This window comes from Zingiber officinale, chromosome 10A (assembly GCF_018446385.1).
Source record: "Zingiber officinale cultivar Zhangliang chromosome 10A, Zo_v1.1, whole genome shotgun sequence".
In the NCBI taxonomy this organism is placed as follows: domain Eukaryota; kingdom Viridiplantae; phylum Streptophyta; class Magnoliopsida; order Zingiberales; family Zingiberaceae; genus Zingiber; species Zingiber officinale.
In genome coordinates, this window is record NC_056004.1 from 73539677 (window position 1) to 73553456 (window position 13780).

Genomic DNA, 13780 nt, shown 5'->3' on the forward strand with positions numbered 1-13780 from the left:
TGCCACTAGGTAATGAATACATAAGTTAAGCCCTTCATTCTCCCCCTAAGAGGGCAAACTCCCTCTAGGTAATGAAAGCCTAACTTACTCCCTTTCATTCTCCCCCTATTGGCACACATCAAACCATGCCCCATTTTTGGGCACACATCAACAAATTCACTTGTTGAAAACTCTCCCCCTGAAGAGTTGCTCATCGTTGTTCACAACTTCATTCATTGTGATCAACACGATAATGAAGGTCTCATACCCTTCATTATCCTTAACCCTACATTCTCCCCCAATGTAGGCAAACGCCCATCCTTGAGCATTATCCACTTGAAACCACTTGAACAATGAGGATATTCACTTCCCATTAAAGTTCAAACGCTCAACCTTGAGCATGTTCTTAACGGAAGGTTAACCACCTTCCAAGGTTCATTAAAAATAATTTTCATGTCTTTAAAGAGTCCCTCCCCCTAAAGACATGGTGGTAACTTCTGTCATTACACCAACAATGACTTGAAATCCCTAAAACTTTAGGAAACCCAATTTTAGAAGTTTTGAGGTTCAAATATTCAAAAATTTGAAACAAACCTCAACCTAAACTTCAACTTAGCCTTCCTTAACCAATCCATCCTTGTTTTCCACATGAAAACACCCTTTTTATGTATACAAATGTATTTTCAGGGGTTTGGAATGGTCACCTAGACTAAAATATGTTCAAAGATGCTGAAATCAGACCTTCCCAGCCAAAATCAGCAACTTGGATCGATTGGAGTTGGGTTCCAATCGATTGAACCTTGCTGAATCGATCCACTGATCGATTCAGGAGAGCTGGATCGATCGGTGGATCGATCCAGGAAGCTTCTGTTCACTAGAAGCTTGCTCTCAATCGATCGCCCGATCGATTGAGACCCTTCAATCGATCGGGTGATCGATTGAGGTCTGATAGTTGCTGAAATTCACTTTCTGTGAATTTCAGAAGCCCCTAGAACAATCTACAAAATTCTAAAAATCGTAAAAATTTGTGTAGACATTATTTAGGGTATATACTATAAAGGAAAAATAGTTTTCTAAGAAAATACTTCATATTTTCGAAGATTGACACAAACTTGAAACCTTGCAAAAATTTTAGTGTTTTCTTCAAGTTTGTATCTAACTATTCAATGGTGATTACTCTCAAAAGATAGCCTTCACCAAGGTTTTCCAAAATGATTTTAAAAATATTTTCAAAACCAATATCCCACCATATTCCTTGGGCTTAATGCACATGACTTGTACATTAGCTTTTCCAATGATGGGAAAACACATAACTATGTGTTTTGATGAACTTAAAACTCAAAAGAAAGCACTAAATCAACATCTTGAGTTTTGTTCATCATCCTAACATCTCACTTGTATCTAATGTGCACTAAAACACATACAAGTCGTCTTATTGGTCTTTGTGAGATGTAAAGTTTGGTTTTGCCCTAATTTAGGGATCATGCATATCTATCTAGGTATTTTGTGGATATTGAACATCCACTTAGGATGTTACTTGTTAATACCACTTGTTGACAACACTTGTTGAAAACACTTGTTGATAAATGTCATTTGTCCTTACTTTTAAGGAATTAAACATAATGCATGATAATGTTATGGCATACATCAAAATGAAATAGCTTTCAAAAGAAAGATTCCTACAATTACATGATGTATGTATGACATGACATGATATTTTTGTATTTTTCATAATAAGTCATGAATGAAAAATACAAAACTAAATATGGTGTCATGGCATGTGATGGGCAAACATAACAAGGCAAGGTTTAGCATAAATAAAATTACCTAGATTACCTATCTAAGTATCCTTAATCTTAGCTAACTTAAAAATTAAACCTAGATTGCCCAAAAGTGCTTCAAGAAAATGTCAAAACCTATATTGGCATTTCTAATTCTCTTGATTAATTTTTGCCAATTGAAATTAAGCGTATTCCCCAAATATTGGCAAATTTCATTTTTCCACAAGAGTAGCACTTTAACTTACGGCTTAGCTTGCCTTTAATTTCCTAAGAATATACCAAAATCCCAACTTGGTAGTTCTTATGTTTTCTCAAATTTTGCCAATTTAAAATAAAATCAATACTTCTCCAATTTGACACATTTTACTCTTTCAAAGAGTAAATCATAAATCCATTTCATTTTCAAAGGTTAATAATAACCTTGAAAATGCTCCTTGAGTGTTAATCTCTTCAAAGTTGGGTTAACTACCCTTCTTCTTAGAGTTGACACTCTCTAGCACATCTATGGGATAGAGAAGATGCTCCTAGGAACTCAAAATCTATTGGTGCTCCTTGGATGCTCTAGGTATTCATTAGGGATAAGTTCCCTAGATACCTTCCTAGTGACCTTGTTTGGCTTCTTAGAAGTCTTGGTCACTTTTTCTAGATCAACTCTAGGGATTGCTTCCCTTGTGACCTTGTTTGTGACTTTCTTAGACTTCTTAGAAGCCTTAGTCACATTTATTGCAAAAATACTCTTAGGGATGACCTCCCTAGTATTTTTGGCTTGCCCACTAGACCTAGGATTGGTTCCATAACTATATGGAACCCTATGATAGGAAATTATATCCTTCTTGGCCTTTGGTTTGTATCCCAACCCTCTATGGCAATTGGATGGCTTTGATACTCCTAGCCCTAGATTTTTACCCTTAGACCCTTGTGTCATATTTGTGATTTTTCTAAGGGTCTTCTCTAAATTATCAAGTCTTGACCTCAAGACTTGATTTTCCTGCCATAATTCTTCAACCTTAGGTTTTTCACTAAAACCTTGATTTTTTCTTCTTATTAGGCAAATACCTAGAATCCTTAGGGTTCTTGCCTAAATTTCTATCTACCTTTTTAAACCTAGGTTGAGAGGTTTTAGCATGATAAGTTATATGTTTTTCCTTAATGCTATCATGCTTCCTATTTTCATGGCAAATAGCATTAAAATGATATAGATTAGAATTAGCATGCTTTTTACCATAATTTAAAGGGGTAGGCTCAATGAAAGTTACCTTTCTTTTTACCTTGGAGGCTCCCCCTTGAATTGAGCTTCCTCCTTGAGCCTTGACCACCTTCTTCCCCTTTGGGCATTGACTTCGATAATGCCCCTTTTGATTGCAAGAGAAGCACACAATGTGCTCCTTGCTCTTCTTTGTTGTGGGGATGGTCTCCTTGGGCTTTACCTTGCCCTTTAGTGCCACTTGGCCCTTTTTCTTGGCCAATTTAGGGCACTTGCTCTTGTAGTGCCCTTTTTCCCTACACTCAAAACAAATAATATGATCTTTATTATTTATTGAAATGTTTATACCTTCATGTGTAGGGACGGCACTTGTTCCTCCATTTGACTTGGAAGTAGAGGCTTCCTCTTGATCCGAGGATGATACTCCACCATTTGATTTTGCTTGACTTGTGGAGGTGGAAGCCTCTTCCTCCTCTTCTTCTCTTGACCCGGATGTAGAAGCTTCTCCTTCTTCTTGATCCGGCGTCACCAAGAATTGCTCCCCCTCAATCCTAGAGGTGGAGGCTTCATCATCTTGTACATGGAACAAGAAGTATGCTCCCTCCTTGTTCCCTTCATTGCATTCCCTCGAAGATGAAGCTTCTTCTTGGACTTCTTCTTCTTCAGAAGTTGAGCATCTCTCAACTTCGGAATCCTCCTCTTGGTCTTACTCCAATGAGTCGCCCTCTTTGGATTCCTCTTGATTCGGTACAGTGGAGGGGATCTCATGTATAGTTGCCAACTTGCTCTAAAGCTCCTTGGCATCTTCAAATTGTCCAATTTGAGCCAAAATGTGGCTAGGCAATAAGTTGACCAAAAGCTTGATTACTTTATAATTTGCCTTGCTCCTTTGAATTTGCTCCGAGCTCCATTTGCTTTTCTTGAGGACTTTTCCCTTGGAGTTCTTTGGAGCTTCGAAACCTTCCATAAGAGCAAACCATTGCTCTATCTCCACCATCAAGAAATTTTTGATCTTTGATCTCTAAAGATCGAAGCTTGTAGATGTGTATGGTGGAGCCACCCTCGTGTCAAATCCAAGTTCATCTTGGAATTGCATCTTAAAGTTGAGCTTCTTGAATTCTTTGACTTTTGATAAGTTTGCTCCAACTTCTTCACCCTCTAGCTTTTCTTGTTTTGTTTACCCCTTCCGGCGATGATTCCGGTGAAGAGCGACCTTGCTCTGATACCACTTGTTGGGACCGAAAAGCAGCTAGAGGGGGGACGAATAGCTCATCGCGTGCTAGGTGCTCGTCGTTGCTTGTTTCTTCAGAGATATGTAGCGGAAATACAAGAAACAAAAACACACAACGCTAACAAGGATGGTTTACTTGGTATCCACCTCACAAGAGGTGACTAGTCCAAGGATCCACACCTACTCACGCACCCTTCACTATGAAACACTACTTTATGGTAACTACCAAAGGTAGAGAATCCCTACAAGACTCTCAATACAAGAAGAAAGGGAAAGGTAATGAAATACAAGCACAAGCTTACAATGAGTACAAAAGCCCTAACCCTAGCTTCTTCTTCTTGCTTTTGATCCGCCTCTTGACTTGGAAGAACCTCCAAGAACCTTCAAGAACTGGCGATCTGGAGCTTAATGAGAGCTATGGAGTTGCTGGTGAATATCGTGATTGAACAGTAGAAGTTCTGCTGAAGAAGACGCACACCAACGGCCTTTATCTGCGCCAACGGTCGGATCCCGATCGATTGGATTGCTCCCAATCGATCGGGGAGGGTTTGGATCGATCCATGGATTGATCTAGAGCGCCTCTGTGCTCTGGAAATTCACCTGGATCGATCGACTGATCGATCCAGGGCTTATCGCGACATACAGTACCTTCCCAATCGATCAACTGATCGATTGGGACCTCTGGATCGATCGGCTGATCGATCCAGAGGCATTCTGTGCGCTCGCGACTTCCTCCCAATTGATCCACTGATCGATTAGGACGAAGGCTTCTCGCAGGGACACCCCAATCGATCGACCGATCGATTGGGCTCCAGCCAATCGATCGACCGATCGATTGGGCTCTAGCCAATCGATCGGCTGATCGATTCGGCTTCTGGTTTTTGCCCAAAACCAAGTCCCAAGCCTCCCAAACAAACATCCGGTCAACTTTGACATGTTGGTTCATCATGCCTAGCATCCGGTCACCCTTGACCTGCTAGGACTCCCTCACCAAGTGTCCGGTCACTCCCTTTGACCCACTTGGACTTTTCTTCATCTTGCCAAGTATTTGGTCACTACCTTGACCTACTTGGACTTTCACCAGATGTCTGGTCAACCTTGACCCATCTGGATCTCTCCGTGCCAAGTATCTAGTCAATCCTTTGACCTACTTGTACTTTCACCGGATGTCTGGTCAACCTTGACCCATCTGGATTTCCCCGTGCCTAGTTTCACACACCAGGACTTTCAATCTACCTAGCTTCACTCACTAGGACTTCCAATCTGCCTAGCTTCACTCACTAGGACTTCTCTTCTGCCTGGCTTCACTCACCAGGTCTTTCACCTAGCTTCACTCACTAGGATTTTCACCTGGCTTCACTCACCAGGACTTTCACCTAGCTTCACTCACTAGGATTTTCATCTGGCTTCACGTACTAGGATTTTCCTCACTGCCTAGCTTCACTCACTAGGTCTTTCCTTCTGCCTAACATCCCAGTTAGGACTTCCCAGTCAAGTATCTGGTCATCCTTGACCTACTTGACTCTTCTTCAATCAACCTTGTATTGTCAAACATCGAAACTCAAACCAAGACTCAAGCTTGGTCAACCAGGTCAATCTTGACCTGAGGGATGTTGCACCAACAACATCCATCTAATGTAACTCCAAATCCATGTTCGGAACAGTGGCCAAGAGTAGACAATCGATGTAAATTTGACTACAGGAGAAAAATTCTCCTCGTAGTTAACACCCTTGGTCTACGTGTAACCCTTGGCTACTAGATGAGCCTTGTACCTCTCTATCGATCCATCGACCTTTCTTTTGATTTTGAGAATTCACTTATTCCAAATGGCCTTTCTATCCTCAGGTAAGTCAACTAGGTCCCAAACCCCATTGACTCTTATAGAATCTATCACCTATTGTATGGCCTTATACCATTGGCCCTTTACTGGTCCATCGAGATCTTCCTGAAATGTGATGGGATCTTCATCATGTTAGAGTGTATACTAAAAGTCTAACTTTTTGTCAACAATTATTTTGGAATAAGAATCACATTGGTCAAATGTCTACATTTATGCTAAGTGTAGTTGCCCATTTAATTTATATTGTAGATAACATGGTGTGAGGAGACACACAGAAGTTCATATTATCAGTTCCTTATAAATTATAAACAGTTGCTCACAACCAAGATGGAATGGGACAAACCATTGGAGTGGTTGTAGTGTAATTATGTATTAGTTTATCTTGACTAATAAATTGCACTAGTACACTATGAGTGTATTGAGCAGAACCATTTGGGGTAGTTTCTTTTTATACTGACTCTTTAAAAAGAACAAGACCTCTGTTATTATGGAAGTGCATACTCTTAATCATGATATAATAACAAGCACGTATACTTAATATTTATTTCTTTAATTTATCAAAGGGTGTGATTTAGTTCGATAAATCAATAGGCCTGATAAGTTGGGAAATGATATTATTTATATGGTGTGTTGTTGATTATAGAATGAAACTGTGTCCTAGTAATCTAGGTTGCTAATGTCCCCTTGAGGAGCTCATAAGGATTGTCATGTAAACCCTGCAGGTGGACTTAGTCCGACATGACAATAAGATTGAGTGGTACTACCCTTGGAGCTAGATATTAATTAAGTGAGTTGTCAGTAACTCATTTAATTAGTGGGCATTCGATATCTTAAACACAGGGAGATTAACACACTCATAATAAGAAGGAGCCCATAATGTAATTTGGGATTGGTGCGGTAGTTCAATAGTAGCTCTTTAGTGGTACGAGTTATTATTGATGAATTTGAGTTGGGTGTTCGGAGCGAACAACGGAAATTCAAGATCATCGAGAGACCAAAACCAATTCCTCCTCTCGGTCCCTATTGTAGCTTCTTATATATAGTCTTATATCCACCCAAAGCCTAGCCTCTTAGCCCATGCTAGGGGTCGGCCCCTATCCTTGCTTGGAGCCCAACCAAGGGGTCAGCCAAGCCAAGCTAAGCTTAGAGCTCAAGCTAGAGTCGGCCAAGCCTTGCTTGGTGCCCAAGCAAGTGGTCGGCCAAGGAAGGAAAGGGAATTTTATTAGAAATAAAATTTTGATTAAATCTTTGATTTTATGTTTTTATCCACATGATTTTAAAAGAGAGTTTTTAATTTTAAAATCTTTCCTTTTATAGATTTTCTACAAAGGATTAAAAGAGAGATTAGATATCTTTCCTTATTTGTAGATATCTATAATGCTAAAAGAAAGATTTTAATTTTTAAGAAACTTTCCTTTTTGTAACCATGATATAAAATGAGTTTTATTTTTAATCTTATCTTTTATAGATATCCATAAAAGGATTTAAAAGAGAGAGATTTTAATTTATAAAATATTCCTTTTATAGCTAACCACAAAAGGGATATTTTAAAAGAGATATTTTAATTTTTGTTTAAAATCTTTCCTTGTTTGTTTTGTAAGAGGTGGCCGGCCATGTCATGAATAGAAAAGGAAGTTTTATTTTTTTAGTTATAAAACTTTCCCTTTTTAGATTCACCAAGGATTATAAAAGAGAGGTAAAGGGTACCTTCATACAACACAACTTCTATTCTATTGTTCCTCTCTCTTTCCCCTTGGTGGCCGACCCTCTTCCTTTCTCTCTTCTCCTTTTGTTTTCCACATTGTGGCCAGCGGCATCAAGTCTACTAGGAGCTTTGGTGGCCGGTTACTAGGAGGAGAAGAAGAAGAGTAAGGAGGCCCTCTTGTCTAGATCCCTTTGGTGGTCGGAGCTTGGAGGAAGAGAAGAAGGCTTTGGTGGATTTCTTCTTGGTAGATTGTCGCCCACACGACGTCCAAGAGAAGGAGAGGAATATAATAGAAGATCAAGAGGTTTTTGTTAACAAAGAAAGGTATAACTAGTTGTCTTATTCTACATCATACTAGTTTTCTTTATACCGATTTTGAATTACCAAACACAAGAGGCTAACGATTCTAGGCAATCAATTTTATGTTTCGATTTTGTGTTTCTTTTATTTTTCGATCTTATGATTCGATTGTTCTTGGTGGTTAAACCTAGGGTTACAGTAAGGAGATTAAATATTGAATTTCGTTGAAAGGCTTTGTCTAGGAAGTGGTGGATGATTCCATATCCAAGAAGGCCTAGTGTCTCGCCTTGATTAACCTAGAAGTCGATCTTTGAAATAAATATTTAATCAACTTTGTAACATGGGTGGATTTGGATCAATAATATTAAGCATCGTTTGTGATCCAAGTCTAAACCTCTAAGAACAGATAAGTTGAATTTCGAATCAATAATGTTAAGTTCTGTTTACGATTCCAAATTTAATTTCTAAAGAACACAATAGGTTGTTAAGAAAGATTTGGGACTTGTACAACATTTTTGTACAGGGGAACCAGTACGATATTCCCAGTAACAACCAACACATCATCCTCGGGAGTTACAATGAGGATCTCATCCTCAATCGAGAAATAACGACAAGGTACATGTCCTCAACTACCCCTACGAGGAGGGGGAGCCTCCTCACCTCCAAATGGACTACTCCCACTAGGACCAAGATCTACAACAAGTTCTTAGGTCCCTCCGCTAGGCCCAACTGAACCAATCATCCATCTCATAGAAGGTGTAATCCCAATAGATTTCACCTCTCTTAAGGAAATCATTTTCTAAGAAGATAGCATCACGAGACTCGATCTCAGTTACTATGTCATCTGTATGTTCACCTAAGAACACGTGTCTTTTGGATTGTTCTGAGTATCTTGTTAAATGCACTTCTTTCCTCGTGGGCCTAACTTGTCGTGTGGATGTGAGGAATGACGAACAAATGTGGTACAACCTCATGGCCTCAAGTGGCTAAGATCATGATGTCTCCCAGTCTAAAGCTCATATAGGGTACCAATCACAGATTTTGTTGGAACACGGTTAAGGAAGTAGGCTGTAGTTAACAAGGCATCTCCCCAATGGGAAATAGGAAAATTAGCCTATGCCATGATAGACCTTACCATATCCAACAAAGTCCTATTCCTTCTCTCAGCCATTGCTAAGGAGTAGCATGAATGGTCAACTGTCTTATGATACCTTTCTCAAAATAGAGCTTTTTAAATTGCTCAGATAAATACTCGCGCCCCCTATCAGTTCTGAGAGTTTTCACTCTCAAGTCTAGTTGATTTTCAAACTCGTTAATATACCTCCTGAAACACTCTAGTGCCTCATACTAGTGCAAGATCAGATAGACATGACTGAAGCGCGTGTAATCATCAATAAACGTAATGAAATACGTAACTTCATTTCGGGCTCTCACATTCATAGACCCATAAATATCGGAGTGGACTAATTGCAATGGAGTCCTAGCTCTCATTTCTTTTCCAAATGATTTCCTCGTAGCTTTATCAGCTAGGCAAAACTCATATAGGGGCAACACAACCTTGGTTAGCTGGCACAACAAGCAATTTACTGCTAATCGGTTCATTCTCTCTTGCCCTATGTTGCTAAGTCCATTATGCCAAACAGAAACATCATCAACCACACTATCAAATGCATAGGCAATATGAGATAAATGAGAAATATCATAAATAGAAACCATATCCAGTACATAGAGTCCATCATGGACTGAACCAGAACATATCAAAGAACTGTCTAATGAAATAGAAATAAAAGAGTTTCCTAAACAAACAAAATATCCTAAACGATCAAGACAACGAACAGAAATGAGATTCTGCCGAATCTCAGGAGTATACAAAACATCATGTAAATATAGGATTTGACCATATGATAGCAATAGCTTGCATGTGTCAATCCCCTTCACAGCAACAAATTCTCCATTCCCCGCATACAACCTCCTCATCTAGGGACTCAATCGACGAACCTCCACATATGTGCTCCTCTCTTGAGCTACATGATCGGTGGCTCCTAAGTCTACAATCCACAAAGGAGAGGAGTCAGCCAACATCACAGTAGATGATACATGACTCATACCATTTAAGAAAGAGGGAAATATCTTTCGCTCGCCATAATCGCGTGCGAAATGCCGCATTCTACCACACACGTAGAACTTGAATTTACTCTTATCGAGCTCTTTCTTTCTCCTTTCTATCCTTTATCATCTGCCCTCACTAGTTGCTTCTTCTTTCCTTGGCCTTTAATCTTTCTATCATGCTTGTGCCACTTGCGCTTGGTACCTCAAAAGCCCTTACTCGACTTCATGGCAAAAGCATGACCTATAGTAGATCTAGTCACCTCCTAACACTCCTCCTCAAGCTCACAATACTTACATCCATGAAAGTATGGATACTCTCACTGCAAATAAGATAGGTCTTAACAATCTTCCCAGGAGTCAGGCAAGGACTGGATCACCCCCAGTATATGAAGCTCATCAGATAATGGCTTCCCCATATTCCTCAAAGAAGCAATCATACTCGACATTTGAATGAGATGTTGTTTCATAGTATGATCTCGCTTCTTCTTATAGGTTATGAACCTATAAGTCAATATCCTCAACTTAGGAGCTGACGAGGAGCCCAAATGCTCTTTAAGAGCCTGCCAGATCGAGATCGAAGTAGGAAACTACTCATAAACTGGGATCAAGTCATCATTCATGCTGCTCAGAAGGATTGCTCTAGTTTGGCTATCCTTTTTCTTCCATGCATGGTACACCTTCTGATCCCACCTCGCTTGAGGCATGTTACCCTGCCCGGGGTCTTGCATCTCATGCTTTAGAACCTCAGTCAATTCTTGATCCTCGGAGAGTAGCTAAATCTTCAAGTGTCAAATCCCATAATTGTCGCCATTCAACTTCTCTCCCTTTATGAGATCAGGTACAACAGTCTTTGATCCAACCATAGTCTTTGTTACATATAATGAGAGGCATTAGTGACATATGATGCTTATTTTGTTATTTTTGTGTACCCCATAAATCAACAAGTCTCAAATGGTTCGAGTATAAACCCCATAGCGAGCATATGAGTCAACGGACACCATCATCTTACCATTCAGGCTTGGATTCATCACATAAAAATCCACAAATAGTCACATAAATCTCATAGAAATCATCAACATAGTCTGAATATTAAAATAGGAAGAAAAATCACTATCACCAGCAGCTGGAGGACCTCCCACGTGCTTGCATGCGCTACTAAGGCCTCGGGCCACTCCTTAGACACACAATGGCCCAACCATATGCCTCCAAGCACACTGACCGGGACAACGAGGTTGTGAACCGGGTTAGGACACGGATCCAGATTCGAGTATGGGTAGACCTGGCAGTCGAAAAACCCATTTTTGGCCACCCCGATTCTATTTTCTTCGATTGTTTTTCATGATTTCTTCTTTCCTGACAATTCTAAATCGATTTTGGGAAGATTGAAGCCCTGGACACGGCATTTCAAAATTTTCTCATGACCCTTCTCGGCCGATTTCGGTTTACTGAAGATTGAAGCCCTAGACTTGACATTTCAAAATTTTCTCATGACCCTTCTCGGCCAATTTTGGTTTGCCGACAAACTGCGACTAATGATGACTGAGATGTTCAATCGCCATTTCCATAGCCTAAACATGATTTCAAAAATTCAATGAAAATTATTTGTATGCTTTACAAGTCATGGATAATTTTGTGCTATAATCAGATTCATAAAACTCATTAGTGATCTGGACCCCAAAATTTAATATCCTATTTTATTTTCTCAATAATGAATTCTGAAAAATTATTTAATAAATCTAAAATTGTTCTAACCTTACTCTGATATCAATGTTAGATTTATTATATCACAATGCAGAAGTGTGACATCTATAATTTCTCAAAAAAATAAATAGGATTGAGTTTTCAAAAATTTACCTCAGGAAATAAATATCAAAGATCTCAGCGAATAAATATCGAAGATCTAGGAACCACAAAAATCTCCTCGAATCAAACTCGTAGTCAAGGTGATAATCACAAACGAACTATCACCACGAATCCACAACGTCGTAATCTAAAGTTCGACGATTCAAGAAGTGTCAAAAACATCTTGCTTCTTTCTCTATGCAATGTGCTCTTTATATAATACACACTTACCTTTACCCATTTCTCTCATTCCCTTTTACACAGAATTATGCAGACATCGGAATAATGGAGAAATAAGATCATGAGAATAATCACTCATAATCACAAGTGATATTACCAAAATGCCCCAAGCGGGCATAATATCCAATAGAAACTATTAATCACCATGCTTGTACTTTCACATTTATTATGTCATAGGTTGAAGGACAATTTGTGTTAAAAGATAAATATAAACTAAGGATAGCAATAAGAATAAGAATAATGAAATCAGGATTTGGGTATGTATCAAACCAGAATAAGGCTTGTGGTGATCTCCCAAGATACCTGTGTGAATTAAGTTTCAAGGAACCACTTGAGTAGGTTGTACTTGAGATTAAGGATGTCAATTAGCTTGGCGAATGTTTTAGGGATTTTGAAGCTTATGGGAGGGTATTCCTAATTTACCCTTATAAGTTCACTGAAATAAATGTGACATATTTTAGTAGCAAATATCCTAGAGTTTCTATCTTAGAAGTTGACCTATTCACAATGAGCATTTTCTTGGATAGATATCATGGTTTTCTATTGACGATGAGCACATTTTGTTGGGACCATTTTGTAGTTAGATGGTAAGATAGGTAGACAGGGAGTGAATATTGGTAGTTCCTACGATTGACACTTAAGGACTTTCTAATAACTTAGGAAGGTCAATTAAACAAAATATATAGTGAAAATAAATAAATAAATAACAAAGCAAACGCTAATATATTCAAATGTAATATGGTTTGGAACTCTCGTTCCCATTCTATGACCTATAACTCTAGCTTCTCTCAAAGCTGAAAAATTCTCTTACAATCTTCTTTGCAAGATGAATAATGAAGCCAAGTAGAGTAAGGCTTAAGATTTACACAAAAGAGCTAGAATATGAATGTAAATAAGTTTTTATGCTAGCCATGCCATCTCAACCACTAATAGAAATATTTTATTCGTTGATTGATTATCTTGAGTCGATTACTTGATCGACTCAACCACCATAAGTCAACTAAAATTCATGTTGATTAACTCTAAATTAGTCAAATTTCCAATCAACTAAAATCTAAATTAGTCAATGTTCCAATCAACTAAGCCCCGAAAAGAATATTATATTTGTTGGTTCCACAGTCTTGTATAGGAACTTGTCTCAGACCATAGTCTTGTTAAGTTCAAAAACATGGTTTGGAAAATCCAAATGTTCAAAACTAAGAGGTTCAACATAAATCTCTTTCGAGATAGAACCAACGAGTGCAAATGAATGACCCAACGAGTACACATGAATGACCAATCCTCAGGTCTTATAACTAGTTTGTAAACCTAATTCCTTTCAAAGTAAGCCAATTCCTCTTGCATATCAAGTATCCCATTTGGGTCATACATGTCTCATCTTGTTTTTAGCTCAATTTGGGAGATCAATACAAAATAATTTTTTTAAATTCCTCAAATATGATCTATTTTTTACCCCTTGAGATATATCTCCCATGACTTATTCTATTAAATAGCTTGAACTTGATTTGTATGATCTACATGGTTGAAATGCTTTGTCCAAGTCATCTT